The following is a 16,943-nucleotide window of genomic DNA, read 5'->3' on the forward strand; positions in this document are numbered from 1 at the left end:
ATGACAGGTGCATCTCCACTCCCTTTGCAGAGATGGACCTGTCAGAGTCCCGCTCTCCTCTATGGGGAGATCGAATGAAAACTTACCGACTGTCTGTTTTCATCCAATCCAATCCTCCAGACGGATGGAAAATAGGGTCTCCATCTGTCTGCATTTCACGGACAGGATCGTATTGGATATTGGCGGATGTCAGCCAACATGTCACCGCTGACATCCACCGCTCTATAGAGGCGAATGGAGCGTCCAATCAGGTCCACCTGATCAGAAAGCCTGTGTGAAAGGGGCCTTATACAAACCTGATTCGTTCAATCTGTGCATATGATAAAAATTTGCATAAGCAGATGCCTACTTCATAGAAAACCTATTGTGAAAACCATCAGAAAGTACAGGGATATATAATATCTGTGTTTAGTTAAACTTAACTTGAGCTTTAACAGGTTAAGTCTTGATTAGCATATAAAGTAAAGGAAACCTAAACTCTATCCTAACTTCTTTCTATTTCCCCTCCCCTGCTGATTCCTACCCTAATTTAACACCCAAGCCCTGGAAAATTCAGAAATACCCTTTTAGGAGCTTTGATATTTTTCTTCCAATTGTTTCTGATTGTCAAGGCGGCATTCATATTTACTGTATACTAGGGAGTACTTTTAAAGTGAATCTGTGGACAAAATAGACAACTTATACCTTTTGCTTAATTACTGTATGTTTGTATAGCAACCTTCAAGTTTTCAAAGTCAGTATTTGTGTAGCCATAGGCATCATCATTACATGAGTCAATACCCAGATCTGCCTAAAAACTCAGCAACTTATGAAAAATATAAACCAAGCAGTGCCTGTAAAAGAACACAGTAACTACTTACCTGTTATGCTGTCTGTGCCACTGATCTTCACCCTCTGCTTCTCCATAATATTATTCTATATCTGATACGTAGTTGTATCGGATGCCTAGTCCACCACCAGAGGCGTTGCTAGACTTTGGTGTCTAGGGCATATGTCCCAGATCGTCTGCTAAGTGACGCAGGTCTCTTTTGAGATATGAATATAAAAAATTCTATGCATTACCCTTAATTCACATCAACAGAGTTTTTTTACAGCTTCAAGTTCAAAGCTCCAAAACGCTCATCAACTGCAATCTCATGTCTTTCATCTGTGCCTGTTCATATATGAGCACTCAGATGCCTGTAGCTTAACTGAAGCACAGAAAGATGCATGAGCTACTTTTGAAGCAAAATGGTATGTTTTTACCCCCACCTAGATTTCACTGGGAACAACCATATCTTCTTCCTAGTAACTAGTTTTCCATTGGCTAAAACAAAATGCTGAAGCCTGAATTCACCTTAAAGTGGAGCTCCAGCCCCCCCACCAAAAAATGTAAAGTCAGCAGTTCAAGTACTGTAGCTGCTGACTTTTACTAGTAGGGCACTTACCTGTCCAGGGATCCTGCGGTGTCCTCACCTAAGCAAATTGGAATCGGCTCTTGGGTGCTTGCGCCGCCATCTTGGGTAAGGGAAATCGGCAGTGAAGCCTTGCAGGTTCAAAGCCGGTTTACCCGTGTGAATGAGCAAATCATGCTGCGCTTTCTCAATGGGCCGGCTGCGGCGAGGGTACCCGCTCCCCCCCCCCCCCCCACAAGGTGCCAAATGTGGCACGGGAGGGGGGAGGAGGAGGAGGCAGACAAGCAGACCTTTTTGATGGAGCTCTGCTTTAAAAAAAAAACATAAGAACAAGCAAAAAAAGTTCCAAAATGATCTGTTAGCCCGTGAATGTAGCCTTGAAATGTTGTATAATTTATCTATTTTTCAATCCATCTATTATTAAGTTTGTCCTCATAATGTGACATTACGTGTGACATTATTGCATTGGTAATAAATTTGTTCCAAAATAGTCATCATGGTATCCTGCTAGCCCCTCAACATTTTAATGTGTGTGCCTTGAAGTGCCCCTTGCCCATTAGAACCCTAGAAACACCCCTCTCCACCACTGAGTGGTATGGTTCTTTTGCTGTTACCTATGTTACAACTGTGTATTGTAGAGAATGCTTGGCAGGATTAAAGACCAAAAATGTTGGCTGCAAAATGGATGCAAACGTTTTTTCAGACAAGCAAGCTTTGCAACAAAATGAAGCTTGGCAGTGCAGGCAACTGGAGAGGTGAGTGTTTACCGTGTTATTTCACAAGCACTGCTTTGCTTAATGTGTTTGGTTTGTGGAATCAACAGAGTCAATTTAAGGGTCACTTATGCACAAGACATAGCATTTGGGGTCAAATGCCTATTCTGTACTGTGCCAAAGTAAATTTGATGAATTCTATAGAAATATATAATTGGCGCCAACCAACACCATAAAACGATGTGATAAAATGTGACAGCTGCCCCTTTAAGTGTGAAACACACTAAAAAGACAAAACTTTACAAAGAAGGTAGGCACTAATCTCCTCAAATACAAACTAGTGACCTGTATTCCAAAAACTTGTATCTTTCCAGTTGTGTGAATTCTTTGTTTAATATCCCCAAAAATATATATGGTTTTGGTAAATCTGAAAGCTTAAAGCTAATAGTTTGCTTTATTACTTTAGACTGCAGGTTTACATTAGGACCTTGATTAAGGCCCTTCTGGTGTCTTATTCGTGTCCTCCACCACATAATACTGACTATAGTGGGGAAATAGAGAATGGAGGCAGTGAACTATTATTAACAAATATTTTACAGTTTTATGTGAATACTACTTTCAACAAAATGTACTTATGCGAGGCCTAATGTACACCAGAGAATTAGCAAATTAAGTTGTAGAGCTTTTGACGTAATGTCTTCCACAGAATATAGTAAAGTGGTTGCCTTACTTTAGATAAACGACAGTAATAGCATTTGCTACAAACAGAGCAGGACAAAAGTCACCATGAGCCCAGGGCAAGAAATTACAGAGCTTTGAAATTTAATTTTCAGGGGTGCTGTCAAGATGAAATAACACCTTGGGATGAATGCATTGGTATCCATTGATCTCTTTCACAGTTCTGAATGATTATATAATGGTAGTTTTTGTTGTGTTAGTACTATACAACTCCCTCTAGTACAGTAATTATTTTAGGTTACTCAGTGATGTAGATGGCTGCATAAAAAGCATACTCTTAAACATAATGTCAGGTCACGATCACTTACCTTGCTATTTCTTGTTTGATTACAAGCTGTAGCAATACCTGCAATGAGCAATAGGACGCTTTAAGCCCACGTACACACGGTCGGAGATTTTGCCAACCAAATCCGTCGGATTTTTTTTTTTTTTTTGAATAAATTTTTATTGAAAAAATGATATAACAGTACATAAAATCATCATCAGCAGATACAAGTGTTTTCTTGTTTACATAAGTACAGTGTACAAAGTAGACTATAACACAAGACGAGACTCTCATCATCTTGAAGGCGTGTAAAAGAAAAGAAAAGAAAGGAAAAACAAAAGACTTAAAAACTTGAACGAGGGCGGACGCTAATCCACTCCCTCATAGGGTTAGACAGACATGAGGAGACTATAACTGGATGGATCTAACTAGCCCGGAGGCTCTAAAATTAACCTCATGGAACTAACCAAATATGGCAAAAACAGGAGAGGGGCTGGGAGAAGGGGGGGGGGGGAGGGGGGGGGGATAGTGGGCTTAGGTCCAATACTCCATTGAAGGAAGACATCCAATAGTGGAAGAGTTCATGTTTGATGAGGATCTTTGTACACAAATGAGTGTTTATCAAGGAACGTACGGTCGTGTGGAGAGAGTTGCATTGAAATAAAAAGGTCCCATCTGTCATGAAAGCGTTTGGAGGCTTTCTGGTGGTCCAGGTTGGCATTGATTTTGTCCCGAAAAAGGAGTTGTAAGAGATCCCTTTCGACCTGGGAAATGGAGGGCGTGGATGCGGAGGTCCAGTTGGCCAGTATGGCCCTTCTGGCTAATAGGAGGCAGATCAGGGACCAGTCCTTTCCCGGTGGGCTGGGGGCGGTTGACCAGGGAAGTAGAGTGTAGTCCCAATGCCCAAAGATGAGGAGGAGCGGATTCTTGGGGAGTTTCAACAGCGTAATCCTGAAGATATAAGCCAGAACTTGATCCCAGAAAGTAGCAATAAAGTTACAAGTCCAGAACCGGTGTACGAGAGAAGGTTTGGGTTGTTGGCACATTGGGCACAGTGACGGGGAGGAAGAGGCCGAAGAATGGTTGGGAGTGGGTAGAAAAGGAATATGGGCGTGGTGGGCGATTTTTAGCTGGGTTTCCCTCCATAATTCATTAGGGATCAGATTGTACACAGAATTGAGGCCTTGCAGGATTTTGTCTACTATGTCCTCCTCTGGAAAGTCCTTCGCCCAATTCAGCACTGATGACGAGGCTAAGGATGGAGTAATTTTCAAAAGTAGTGGTTTGTATATGTCAGAAATTTTGCAGGTGTCATTCCGGATGAGAGTTTCCATGAACGATGTAGTGAATCTGACGGATTCGGTCCTGCAGGTTTTTTGAAGAAAGCTGACACATTGGCGATAATGGAAGTTTGAGGCATCCGGAAGAGAAAATTTTGCTGCTAGGGAGCTGAATGGCAGCACCCTGCCGGAATCTGGCTCACACATGGAGAAAAATGTAGCAAGACCCTTTTGGCGCCATTCATCGTAAGGTTGTCGTTCCAAACCTGGAGTAAAATTTGGGTTCCCTTGAATTGGGAGAAATTTAGAGATGAAGGGAGAGAGACGGAGACTTTTCCTTACCTCCCTCCAGGCAATGGCAGTGTCCCTCAGCAGGAGGTTGTGTTGATGCGGAGTTGCTAGAGATTTCCACTTGCAGTGAAGAAGGGCAGTAAGGGAATAGGGATGGACCATTGCCGTTTCCAAGTGAAAGTTTGAACATTGGGATTTTTGGGTAATCCAGTCTAGACTCACCCTCAAGAGACATGCTAAATTATACAGTCTAACGTTCGGAAGACTAATACCGCCTTCGGTCCTGGGAAGATGAAGTTTCGAGAAGGCAATGCGCGGTCTTTTGTTTCGCCAAAGAAATTTTGATATTGCAGAGTTTAAAATTTGAATATCTTTGTGTCTGATGAGTAAAGGTATCGTTTGAAGAGGGTATAGCAGGCGTGCGAAACTGACCATTTTTATCAGGTGACATCTTCCCAGGAGCGAGAGGGGCAGATCCATCCAGTTTTCAAGTTCCTGAGTGAGCTTGTTAAAAAGGGGAGGATAATTCAGATGGTAAAGTGAGGAGGGAAGCTTCCCTATTTTAATACCCAGATAAGTGATGTGTGATTTAGCTATCGAGAAGATGGAATTGTGAGACCAGGCCGGAGGTGGGAGGGAACCGAGGGGCAGTATCTCGCTCTTGGAATAGTTTATGCGTAAACCGGAGCATTTTCGGAATAGATCAAATGTGTTCTTTATCGTGGGCATATCTGCGGAAGGATTTGCGGAGAATATGAGGACGTCATCTGCAAAGAGAGACGTCTTTAGTTGTAGCTCACCTATCGGAATGCCATGGATTGGGGCTACTGTGGACAAAAACCTAGATAGTGGTTCCAGGGCCAAATTAAAGAGGAGAGGGGATAAGGGGCAGCCTTGTCTCGTACCCTTATGGAGGCGAAATTCATTTGAGAGCAGGCCAGCTGCAACCAATCTGGCGGCCGGAGAGGTATACATAGATTTTATTAGATGTAAGAAAGGGCCGGTGAAACCCATTTTGTTCAGAACCAGAGACAGCCATTCAAAACTAACATTGTCGAAAGCTTTTTCGGCATCAAGAGTAATGATGGCAAAGTCCCCGTTCGGGTTGCATCTAGCGTGCTCTAGTGCCATCATCACCTTTCTGATGTTGATCGTCGCCGTTCTGCCTTTCACAAAGCCTGACTGGGCAGGATGGATCAGAAAAGGGATGATGTTAGCTAGCCTTGTGGCTATGATTTTGGATAAAATCTTGACATCGAGATTTAGGAGCGATATGGGCCTATAAGAGCCTGGTTCTGTAGGTTCCTTCCCCTTTTTTTCTAGAAGTTTTATTATCGCCTGGTTGCCTGTGGGTAGATAGGGGCCCCCTGTCCATATGTGTTGGTACACCCTTTCAAGTGTGGGTGCTAGGAGTGAATTGAGGGATTTATAAAATTCGCCCGTTAGTCCATCTGGACCAGGGGCTTTGGAAGAGGCTAGAGTCCGAATCGTGTTGGTTATTTCCGCGAGAGATATGGGGGCATTTAGGGAGTCTAGTTGTGAGGGGGATATTTGAGTCAGGGTTACTTTGCCTATAAATTCGTTTGCCGTTTGCTCGTCGATAGGGTCGGCCGCATACAAGGCCGTATAGTAGCGCAGCATGGCAGAGTTTATGCCCTGTTGCGACGTTGTTATAGAGCCGTCGGGCTCCCGGATAGCAGGTATGATAGTTGGGCGGTAGGTTCCTTTACATAGTCTGGCTAGCAGTTTACCGGCTTTGTTCCCGAATTTGTGGAGAGTGGCATCAAAGTGAGCTCTCTTAATCGATTCTAGTGTGTCGGCCCAAGTTTCAAAGGATTGTTTGGCTATTCGCCAAGCTTCCCGGTTTGCAGGTGTGTCATGGGTATAGAGTGTACGTTGAGCCTGATGGAGTCTGGTACTGGCCGTAGTGTAGTTAAGATGTGCATTTTTTTTGAAGGAGGATGCATAAGAGATAATGCGTCCTCGGAGGAAAGCTTTCCCTGCGTCCCATAGCAGATTAGGGTTGTCCGCATGGTCCGCATTAGTTTGTGCGTATAAACGCCATTCTTTGGTGATGTAGGTGTGGAAGGCCGCGTTGTGCTGGAGGAATGCTGGGAATCGCCAAATTTTGGGATTCGGATGAATATCAGGAGTCTCTAGGGATATAGATATAGGAGCATGGTCAGAGATAGCAATATCATGTATCTCCGCGTCTGGGATGCAGGGGAGTAGGTCATGTGAGCTAAATATGTAGTCAATTCTAGTGAATAAGTTGTGTGGATGGGAGTAGAAGGAGAATTCCCTATCGGTCGGGTGGTGCGTGCGCCATAGGTCAAGGAGACGAAGGGATTCCATTGTGTCCGCTAACAATGTAGTGTTGGTCGGTGTCGAGGACGAGTCAAGTCGTCGTTTCGAAGATTTATCAGCTAGTGGGTGTATTACGGAATTAAAGTCTCCCCCCACGACTTGAGGTAAGGAGGGGTAGCGCAGGAGCCAGGTGGTCAGTGTGGTGAAGAATTGTTTCGTAGGACTGTTTGGGGCGTATATGTTGGATATCACTATTTCTTTTGTCCCAATGCGGATACGAATAGAGAGCAGTCTGCCCTGAGTATCCGTATCCGTTGACAGTATGGTACCAGGGAGATTTTTATGAATAAGGATAAGGACTCCCGCTTTACGGCCGAGAGCTTCTGAGCCCGCCACCGCCCCCACCCAGAGCTTCTTCATCCGAACAAAATCGGTGGAGGAAAGATGTGTCTCCTGAAGCAAAGCTATATCTGCTTTGAGCCGTTTGAGATGGCGAAGAACCTTCATTCTCTTAGCAGGGGAACGAAGGCCCTTCACATTCCACGAAATTATTCGCAGCATGATGGGATTAGGATGGGGATATGGTGTGCTAGTAGTGAAATCATTCGGATGTGTGTGGTTAAGTGTAGTGAGCAGTAGTTATTTATACTGGAGCATGGGAGCAAAGCCCTAAAAAGGGGGGTGATGAGTATGCGTGCACTAATAGAAAACCTATCGGGTAGAGGAAAAGGAGAAGGGGGGGAAGGATAAAACTGTCGCAGTAGCCAAAGATAAGATAGGCAGAAATAAACATAATCGCTAACTAACTTCTCTTTTTTCCACATGGGGGTCACTGCGAAGACCAGTTCCCATAACCAGCCCTGCATCATGTCAGAGGCTTCCGCCCCTTAGAGATGGAGTAAAAGGCAGCGGCAGGGCATGTGGGAGAGCAGCACATGGACGCAGGTCTGCACAAAGAGCCCAGGGGGAAGAGGGTACGAATGTGTACAAAAGTGAAAATATAGATGTCACAAATTAGTGTACATAAGTTGCCATGTTAAGCAAAATACCTCTATAGCCATGAACCACTGAGGAAGGGTAAAAATACAACTAAAATAGAACATAACAAAAAAGTTCGTCAGCAAAGAGTCAGTTCAAGATGTATGCAGACAGAACAACAGGTCTGAACAAGTAGTAACAGATATTACCTGTGAGGTGTGGACTGTCCAGGAGGGAGAGTCCAAAGTTCAGAACACCTTGACCAGGTACGGAGGAAGGCCAAACAGAGCCATAAAGAAAGGAACACTTGCGTGTGGAAACAGCGGGGCCAGTGCGTGCCCCTCAGCGTGTAGTGAGGCCATGATGAGTTGGACCCGAGGCCCTGAAGCGCTTGGGAGAGTCCTTGCGCGGGCTCCTCTGATCCAGGGCCCGGTTGAGTGGTGGGGCCTTAGGTGTGGGGCTGAGGAGGGATCCTGAGCGCGACGATTTCAAGTAGGCAGATGCTTCCTCCGGGTCTTGAAAGGACAGTTGTTCACCGGAGGGTGTTTTGATCCGTAGGGTAGCCGGGAATGCCAATGTGAATTTGAATTGCCGTTGGTGAAGTTCTGCACAAACATGCTGGAAAGCTTTGCGTCGTTTAGAAACATCTACCGAATAGTCGGCGAAGATCAGGATGCGGACTCCTTCTATCTGTAGGGATCTTGCTTGCCGGTATTGTTGCAGTATGGCGGCTTTGTCTGAGTAGTTGAGATATTTGGCTATGATCGGGCGCGGTAACTTGCGTTCCGAGTTGAAAGCCCCCATGCGGTGAGCGCGCTCCACGATACACGGGCCTCCCAGACCCAGAGCTTCAGGGATGCGACGAGCGCATACTTCCATTAGGGCAGATTGATGGAGCGATTCAGGGAAACCTACGAAACGCAGGTTGTTCCTCCTGGACCTGTTCTCGAGGTCATCGAGTTTTTCTAGGATAAATTTGTTCGTTCTGTCCTGTGCATGTTCCAGGGATTGCGTCTTGTAAAGCTCGTCCTCAATGGTGGATATGCGATGCTCTGCTTCATTCAGTCTGGATGCATGTTCCCCCAGCTGGGCTTGGACTTTCTGCATACCTGAGCTGACAGCTTTCTCCACTGATGCAGCGATCATAGGGGAGAGGAGAGCAGCCACAGCCTGTGCCAGGAGTTCTGTGTGATGGTCTCGTGGCAGTGGAGGTAAGTGTGGCTGCTGGATGAAGGGAGATGATTCAGGGCTAGCTGGAGGAGGGGGGGCCTGGATCTGTGGTGGTATAGAGTCACTAATGCTGGATGGATGAGCAGGCCGTTCCCCTACCTCCATAGCAGGCGACGTCTCCTCAGGCTGGGCCGCACAGGCCGGATCCGTGTAGGCCGAAGCCGGGGCCTCGATTTGCGGCTGGGCCGGCCGCGCGGCGGCCGCCGCGTACGATCGCGGCCCGGTTTTTTCGAGGAACCGGTCCATCCCGTGGCCGGGGACGTGGAGAAGGCTGGTGGGGCTGTTTGGGGCGGAAAACGCCGATTTTTAGGCCGATGTGGAGGGCGGTTTGCGGGAGCTGTGAGAGGCACAGCTACTCCATGCGGCGCCGGAACCGGAAGTCAATCCGTCGGATTTTGTCTGTCGGATTTAGTCCGATGGATTGAGTCCGAAACTGTTGCATACACACGGTCAGGCCAAGTTGTCTGATTTAGCGGTTGCCAAGAACGCGGTGACGTAATTTCGTTATGATGGGACTACATTCAGGCTAGTAGCCAATAGCTTTGATGTAGGAATTTGATCTGAGCATGCGTGGCACTTGGTCCGATCAAAATTCGCTACACATGATCGGATTAGGTCCGACCGGCCCAGTTGGTCAGGAAATATTTCCAACATGTTGGAAAATTGGGTCCGACGGAGATTGACTGAATCAGTCCGATGCATACCACACACAGTCGGATTATCTGACGACACGGTCCGATAAGACGCATTCCGACGGATTCTCCGACCATGTGTACGCGGCATAAGTGGACATAGATTGGCGTTTCTAGATCTAGCCGAAGAAAGTAATGCCTAGAATTCAGACCCCTTTTATATCCCTATTATAATCCTTTATTTAACCCTATCCCTAATGACCCTTGAACTACCCCATTCTGTAACCCTAAACCTAACACTGACCCTCAAACACACCCTACCTGTGACCCTTACACACTAACTCTTCCATTAACCTTCCCTGTAATCCTATTATTAAACCTTTCCAAGAGTAGAACTAGACCCCATTACTAAACATTTCTAAGAGTAGAATTAGACTCAATCACTAAACCTTTCCAAGTGTAGAATTAGACTCAATCACTAAACCTTTCTAAGAGTAGAATTGGACCCAATCACTAAACCTTTCTTACAGGAGAACTAGATCCAATCATTAAACCTTTCTATTAGTAGAATAAGACTCAGTTGCTAAACCTTTCTAAGAGTAGAACTGGACCCAATCACAAAATTTTTGCTAAAGTAGCAGTAGACCCCCATCACTAAACCTTACCAAGAGTAGCGATAGACCCAATCACTAAACCTTCCCAAGAGTAAAACTAGACCCAATCACTAAACCTTTCTAATGCCTTGTACACACGACATTCCGACCACAAAATCCATCTGATTTTTTCAGACGGATTTTGTCCAAAACTGGTGTTGCATACACACAGTCGGACAAAGTTGGTGGAAAATCCGATCGTTTCGGAATGTGGTGATGTTCGTTACGTATGACGGGACTACGTAGAGGCTAGTAGCCAATAGCTTTGGTCTCGTAATTTGATCTGAGCATGCATGGCACTTTCTCTGTCGGAATTCTCTACAAACGATCGGAAAAAGTCTGATCTGATTTTTTTTGTCGGAAAATTTTAGATCCTGCTCTCAAATTTTGTCCATCTGAATCTCCGACGGAAAAAGTCCAACAGAGCCCACACACGATCGGATTTTCCGACAATATAATCCGATCGGACATTTTCCATCTGAATTTCCGACAGTGTGTACAAGAGCGAAGAGTAGCGCTAAACCCAACCACTAAACCTTTCTAAAGCTGACTACATATTAATCAATTTTCTAGTTCAATTTTCTTTACATTTACCTTTAAGTATGTAGTGCAAGGGCCTGCCTGATTGCACACAATTTAAAAAAGTGTTTAAGCATGACCTCATATTATATGTTTTTTGTAAATCTAATATAAAATTGTACAAGAATATTTTTTAATGTGTAGCCAGTAGTGATGGCCGAACGGTTCGCCCGGCGGTTGTTTCGCGGCGAATTTTGGCTGTTCGCGGTCCGCCCGTTCGGCGGACTATTGGCGCCGTTCGCCCGGCGGACTTCCGTGTTTACTGTGTAAAAGAACTTTGACCTATGATGACACATCCATCATGGGGTACAGGACAGCCAATTGAGACATTACAGCACATGGACACTTGGACATTCCCCCTAACTTATAAATAGACCCGATCCGGCGGCCATTTTACATTCTTTCTTCTGTCACTATAGGGAGAGGTTGCTAAGTGGAGCAGGGAGAGATTACAGTGACCCAAATCGCTAGCTATTTGGTACACAAAAGGTCTTTTCAGGACTGGTATAGGTGTTAGGTGTAGTTCAGGATAGGCAGTGCTGTGCTAGTGATTGTTGCAGCAGCCTGAGTGTCTTTTGTCAGTTTAGAGAAAGGGACAGGACGGTGTGTGCTGCAGGGACAGCCAGTTTAGTCATTAGCTGTTACTATCAGGTCCACAAAAGTGCTATTTCAATTATTGTTCCAGTAGCCTCTGTTTTGTCAGTTTATATAGGGACAGGCAGGAAGCAGTGTGTGAGGCAGTGAGAGTCAGTTTAATCAGTAGCTGTTACTATATTAGGTCCACAAAGGTTCTTTTCAGGACTGGTATCAGTGGTATGGTAATAGGCTTGTACACGTATAATATTCTTTCTTCCAAATATAGAAAGAATATTATACTTGACTGCTGCCCTTCTGCTGCAGTCTGCTAATCATTCACAACCCACTTGTTCCACAAAGCTCCTTATAAGGACTGGTAACTTGGTCTGTCTAGGGTGCTACAGTACATAGGGTTGAGTGAGGTACAGTCTGCCATTCCATAAGGACTGGTATAGGTCCACAGTACATAGGGTTGAGGTGCACTACTGCTGACCGCTGCCCTATACTGCAGCAGTCCTTCATCTGTATAGGGACTGACGTACAGTCTGCTAATCACTCACACACAACCTACTTGGTCCACAAAGGTCCTTATAAGGACTGGTAAGGTATAGGGTACTACAGTACATAGGGTTGAGTGAGGTACAGTCTGCCATTCTATAAGGACTGGTATCGGTCCACAATACATAGGGTTGAGGTGCACTACTGCTGACCGCTGCCCTATACTGCAGCAGTCCTTCATCGGTATAGGGACTGACGTACAGTCTGCTAATCACTCACACACAACCTACTTGGTCCACAAAAGTCCTTATAAGGACTGGTAACTTGGTCTGTCTAGGGTGCTACAGTACATAGGGTTGAGTGAGGTACAGTCTGCCATTCTATAAGGACTGGTATCGGTCCACAATACATAGGGTTGAGGTGCACTACTGCTGACTGCTGCCATATACTGCAGCAGTCCTTCATCAGTATAGGGACTGAGAGTTTTGTCACAGGGTCATTTAAAAAAATGACAGGCAGAGTAAGAGGCAGGCCCTTCCGCAGGGGTGGTAGGGGTAGGGCAGGAGCAACAGGCTTGAGCCAAAGTGGGAAGTTGCAGAAGGTGCGTTCAATTACTTTAAAGGACGCACCAGAATTGGTTGAGTGGCTCGCTCAGCCTTACTCTTCTGCACCCTCCTCATCCTCTCGATCTGCACCCTCTTCTTCACTCTCTGCTATGTGCACCCCCAAAGACACTACCAACAACACCACCACCACCACCACCACATACCTTCCGCTTCAGTCACAGGAATTATTTTCCGATCCATATCAAGACATTTCTGATGCGCAGCCACTCTGGGTATTGGATCAGGAAGAGGAGGTAGCAACAACCGCTACTCAGCAGTCTGACGACAGTACCCAGATCAGCCCAAGGAGGAGGTTGGTCCCCGGTGTTGCTGCCTACTCCGAGATCTCTACTTATAGCAGTGGGGAAGGTGACGTTGATGATGACGTGTCTAGTGATGTCACGTGGGTGCCCACAAGAGAGGAAGAGGAGGGGAGTTCAGAGGGAGATATGGACCAGCAGATAGGGAGGAGAAGCAGGAATAACTTACATCGCACAGGAGGGACAAAGCAGACTGCAAATGTATCAGGAGCGAGTCATCGACCATGTACGGTCACATCTGGCGCTCCCAGGACACCGGCACATGGCTCCGCAGTGTGGGCTTTTTTTAACGTGACCGCTGCTGACAATAGCGTTGCCATCTGCAATCTTTGCAGTCAACGCATTCGTCGCGGTAAGCCCAACACTCACCTAGGGACGACCGCCTTAAAGAGGCACATGAGCAGCCATCACCGAGCCCAGTGGGAGCAACGGAACACACAAAGCCACACTGCAGGCTCTCACCGTCCAGCCTCGTCTTCTACTTCTCCTTCTCCTCTCTCCTCACAATTGTCCTCCACTCCACCTTCCATCACGCCACACTCAAGTTTTTCTGCAAAAAGGCAGGCTTCCGTGGGCCTAATGTTCGTGCGTAAAAAAATTATGACGCCGGATAACCCTCTTGCCCAATGGTTGACAGCTGGCTTGTCAGAACTGATAGCCTGCCAACTACTGCCATATAAACTGGTGGACTCGGAGGCCTTTCAAAAATTTGTGGCCATTGGAACACCACAATGGAAGGTCCCAGGAAGGAAATATTTCTCAGAGAAGGGCATCGCAGAGCTATATGGCCATGTTCAGCGGCAAGTGAATGTATCTCTGGCACACAGTGTCGGTGCCAAGATACATCTGACCACAGACACGTGGTCTAGCAAACACAGGCAGGGAAGGTATATCACTTTTACTGCCCACTGGGTGAACCTTCTGACGGCCGTCAAGCATGTAACCCGTGGCACCCGTGTAGATTTGGTTTTACCGCCACAGATTGCATGCAGGGCTGACTCTTCTTCTCTTCCTCCTCCTACTCCATCCTCCTCCCTCTCCTCCTCAGCTGACTCCTCCTTTTCCGCTGCTAGCGTCTCTTCCGCTGCGCCGCCCAAGCTCCCCAGAACCTATTCGACATGCCAGGTGAGACGTTGCCATGCCGTGCTGCGTCTGTTGTGCCTGGAAGCCAAGAGCCACACTGGCCCGGCACTCCTTTCAGCTTTGCGTTCACAGGCAGATCAGTGGCTAACACCGCTCAATTTTACAGTTGGTAAAGTGGTGTGTGACAACGGTGCCAATCTGCTTAGCGCATTGAAACAGGGCAAAATCACGCACGTGCCATGCATGGCACACGTCTTAAACTTGGTCGTGCAGCGATTCCTTGTCAAATACCCTGGGGTCCAGGACATCTTGCAGCAGGCAAGGAAAATCTCGGCCCATTTCAGAAGATCTTACACGGCCATGGCTCGCCTTGCTGACATTCAGCGGCGACACAATCTGCCGGTCAGACGTCTTATTTGCGATTGCCCGACGCAATGGAACTCAACCTTCTATATGCTTGATAGGCTGCTCCAGCAGAAACGTGCAGTTAATGTCTACCTGTATGAACTCTGCGGCAGAACCAGTTCTGGGGAGCTGTTTTTTTTTTTACCGCGCCAGTGGCTGCTCATGCGTGACTTCTGCGCCCATTTGAGGAGATCACCAAACTGGTCAGTCGCAGCCATGGCGCCATCAGTGACATGGTACCTTATGCCTTCTTTATGGAGCGTGCATTGCGTTGTGTCATTGATCAAGCTGTGGAGGAGCAGGAGCGGGAAGATGAGGAAGTCGCAATGCTGGATGAATTCCCAGGGGGGGCTACTCTATCTGAGACAAGTGAACAACAGGAGTCTGAAGAGGAGTCAGAGGAGGATGGTACCGGGGCGGATGAGGAGGAGCAAGAAGAGCATGCTTTAAACCTTTCTGGGATCCCTGTTGTGCGTGGATGGGGAGAGGAGAATGAAGAGGACGACATTATCCTGGATGAGGAGCAGGAGCCAGGCCACCACACCGCTTCCACTTTAGTGCAAATGGGGGCCTTCATGCTCCAGTGTTTTAATAGGGACCCCCGTATAAAAAGCATAAGGGTCAAGGACCAGTACTGGGTGGCAACGTACTTAGACCCCCGGTACAAACACAAAATGGCGGAAATGTTACTGCCGTCACAGAGGGCTGTCAGAATGCAGCACTTCCAGGCCTTGCTTCGAGAAATGCTGCATTCTGCTTTTGCGTGCGCTGGCAGAGGAGCAATTCCCACTCCCAGAGAAGGAGTTGCGGGTACCAATCCAACAGCGCCTGCAAGAAGAGGCCGGTTTGAAGATGTGTTGGTGACTTCGGATATGAGGTCATTCTTTCAGCCGACCCATCGACAGGTGTCATCCGGATCCAGCATCAGGGAACGCCTAGACCGTCAGGTGTCCGACTACATCGGGTTAACGGTCGATGTGGACGCTCTGAGGAGTGATGAACCCCTGGACTACTGGGTGGGCAGGCTTGACCTCTGGCCAGAGCTTGCCCAATTTGCAATCGAACTGTTGGCTTGCCCCTCATCCAGTGTCCTGTCCGAAAGGACGTTCAGAGCAGCAGGGGGGATCGTGACCGATAAGCGTACTCGCCTAGCTCACGACAGTGTTAACTACCTCACATTTCTAAAAATGAATGAGGCATGGATCTCGGAGGAATTCAACACATGTGACCAGGAACCCATGTATGTCTATAAACAATTTTTTTAATCGAGCACAGAGACCTTCTTTCTTCATTTGGCTCACTTCCTTGTCCAAAAAAAGCACACCGTACTATATGCCCGTACCATCCTCTTTGAAGAGGTTGAGCGGTGTCATATTTCTACTGGGGCTGCTTATTATGAGGGGCTCCCACCATCCCTGTGCTGACATCCTCCTGGGGCTGTACCTCTGCTGTGCATATTATGAGGGGCTCCCACCATCCCTGTGCTGTGCTGACTTCCTCCTGGGGATGTACCTCTGCTGTGCATATTTTTAGGTGCTCCCACCATCCCTGTGCTATGCTCATTATGAGGGGCTCCCACCATCCCTGTGCTGTGCTGACTTACTCCTGGGGCTGCTTATTATGAGGGGCTCCCACCATCCCTGTGCTATGCTGACATCCTCCTGGGGCTGCTTATTATGAGGGGCTCCCACCATCCCTGTGCTATGCTGACATCCTCCTGGGGCTGCTTATTATGAGGGGCTCCCACCATCCCTGTGCTATGCTCATTATGAGGGGATCCCACCATCCCTGTGCTATGCTGACTTCCTCCTGGGGCTGCTTACGGTGCAGGTGTCAGTGCTGTATATCACGATGCTGCTGTCAGTGCTGTATATCACGGTGCTGGTGTGAGTGCATTATGTCACGCTGCTGATGTCAGTGCTCTCTATCACGGTGCTGCTGTTAGTGCTGTATATCACGGTGCTGGTGTGAGTGCTCTCTATCACGGTGCTGGTATCAGATGACTCTATCACGGTGCAGGTGTCATTGCTGTATGTCACGCTGCTGGTGATCATCTCCTGCACCCTCTTCTTTGCCTACCCTGGTCCCTGACCTTCCCTCTCCTCCATTGCCTTCATGCGCTCCACAGTCCTGAATTGTCACAACAATTTCCCATATAAAAAAAGAATGCTTGTAGTTGTCGATCCCAGATTCACCTCATACATGTGTTATGTCATTGGCCATGTGGTGGGACTATGTTTGCACAGCTATTAATTATTTTGTGGCTGCAAATTTGACCTGTAGGTTTGCGAAGTTCGCCTCCCATTGAAGTTAATGGGGCCCGCCGCGAACGTTCCAGTTCGCCAAACGTCCCGTCGGAAGTTCGTCCATCACTAGTAGCCAGCTTTAGAGTATAA

At 47.1% G+C, this 16,943-nt stretch overlaps 1 long non-coding RNA gene across 2 annotated transcripts in view; it reads right to left on the bottom strand.

Annotated features, from left to right (window-relative positions):
• The window catches only part of LOC143923741 (uncharacterized), a 112,639-nt gene extending 111,641 nt beyond the window's left edge, over window positions 1–998 (bottom strand). For both annotated transcript variants that reach the window (XR_013261777.1, XR_013261776.1), the window contains exon 1: window positions 861–998. This is a non-coding gene — a long non-coding RNA (uncharacterized LOC143923741). The remainder of the gene's footprint in view (window positions 1–860) is intronic.
• Between the last annotated feature and the right edge of the window lie 15,945 nt (window positions 999–16,943).

This window comes from Lithobates pipiens, unplaced genomic scaffold (genome assembly GCF_037356315.1).
Source record: "Lithobates pipiens isolate NorthernLeopardFrog02 unplaced genomic scaffold, aLitPip1_a1.2 Scaffold_22, whole genome shotgun sequence".
NCBI lineage: Eukaryota > Metazoa > Chordata > Amphibia > Anura > Ranidae > Lithobates > Lithobates pipiens.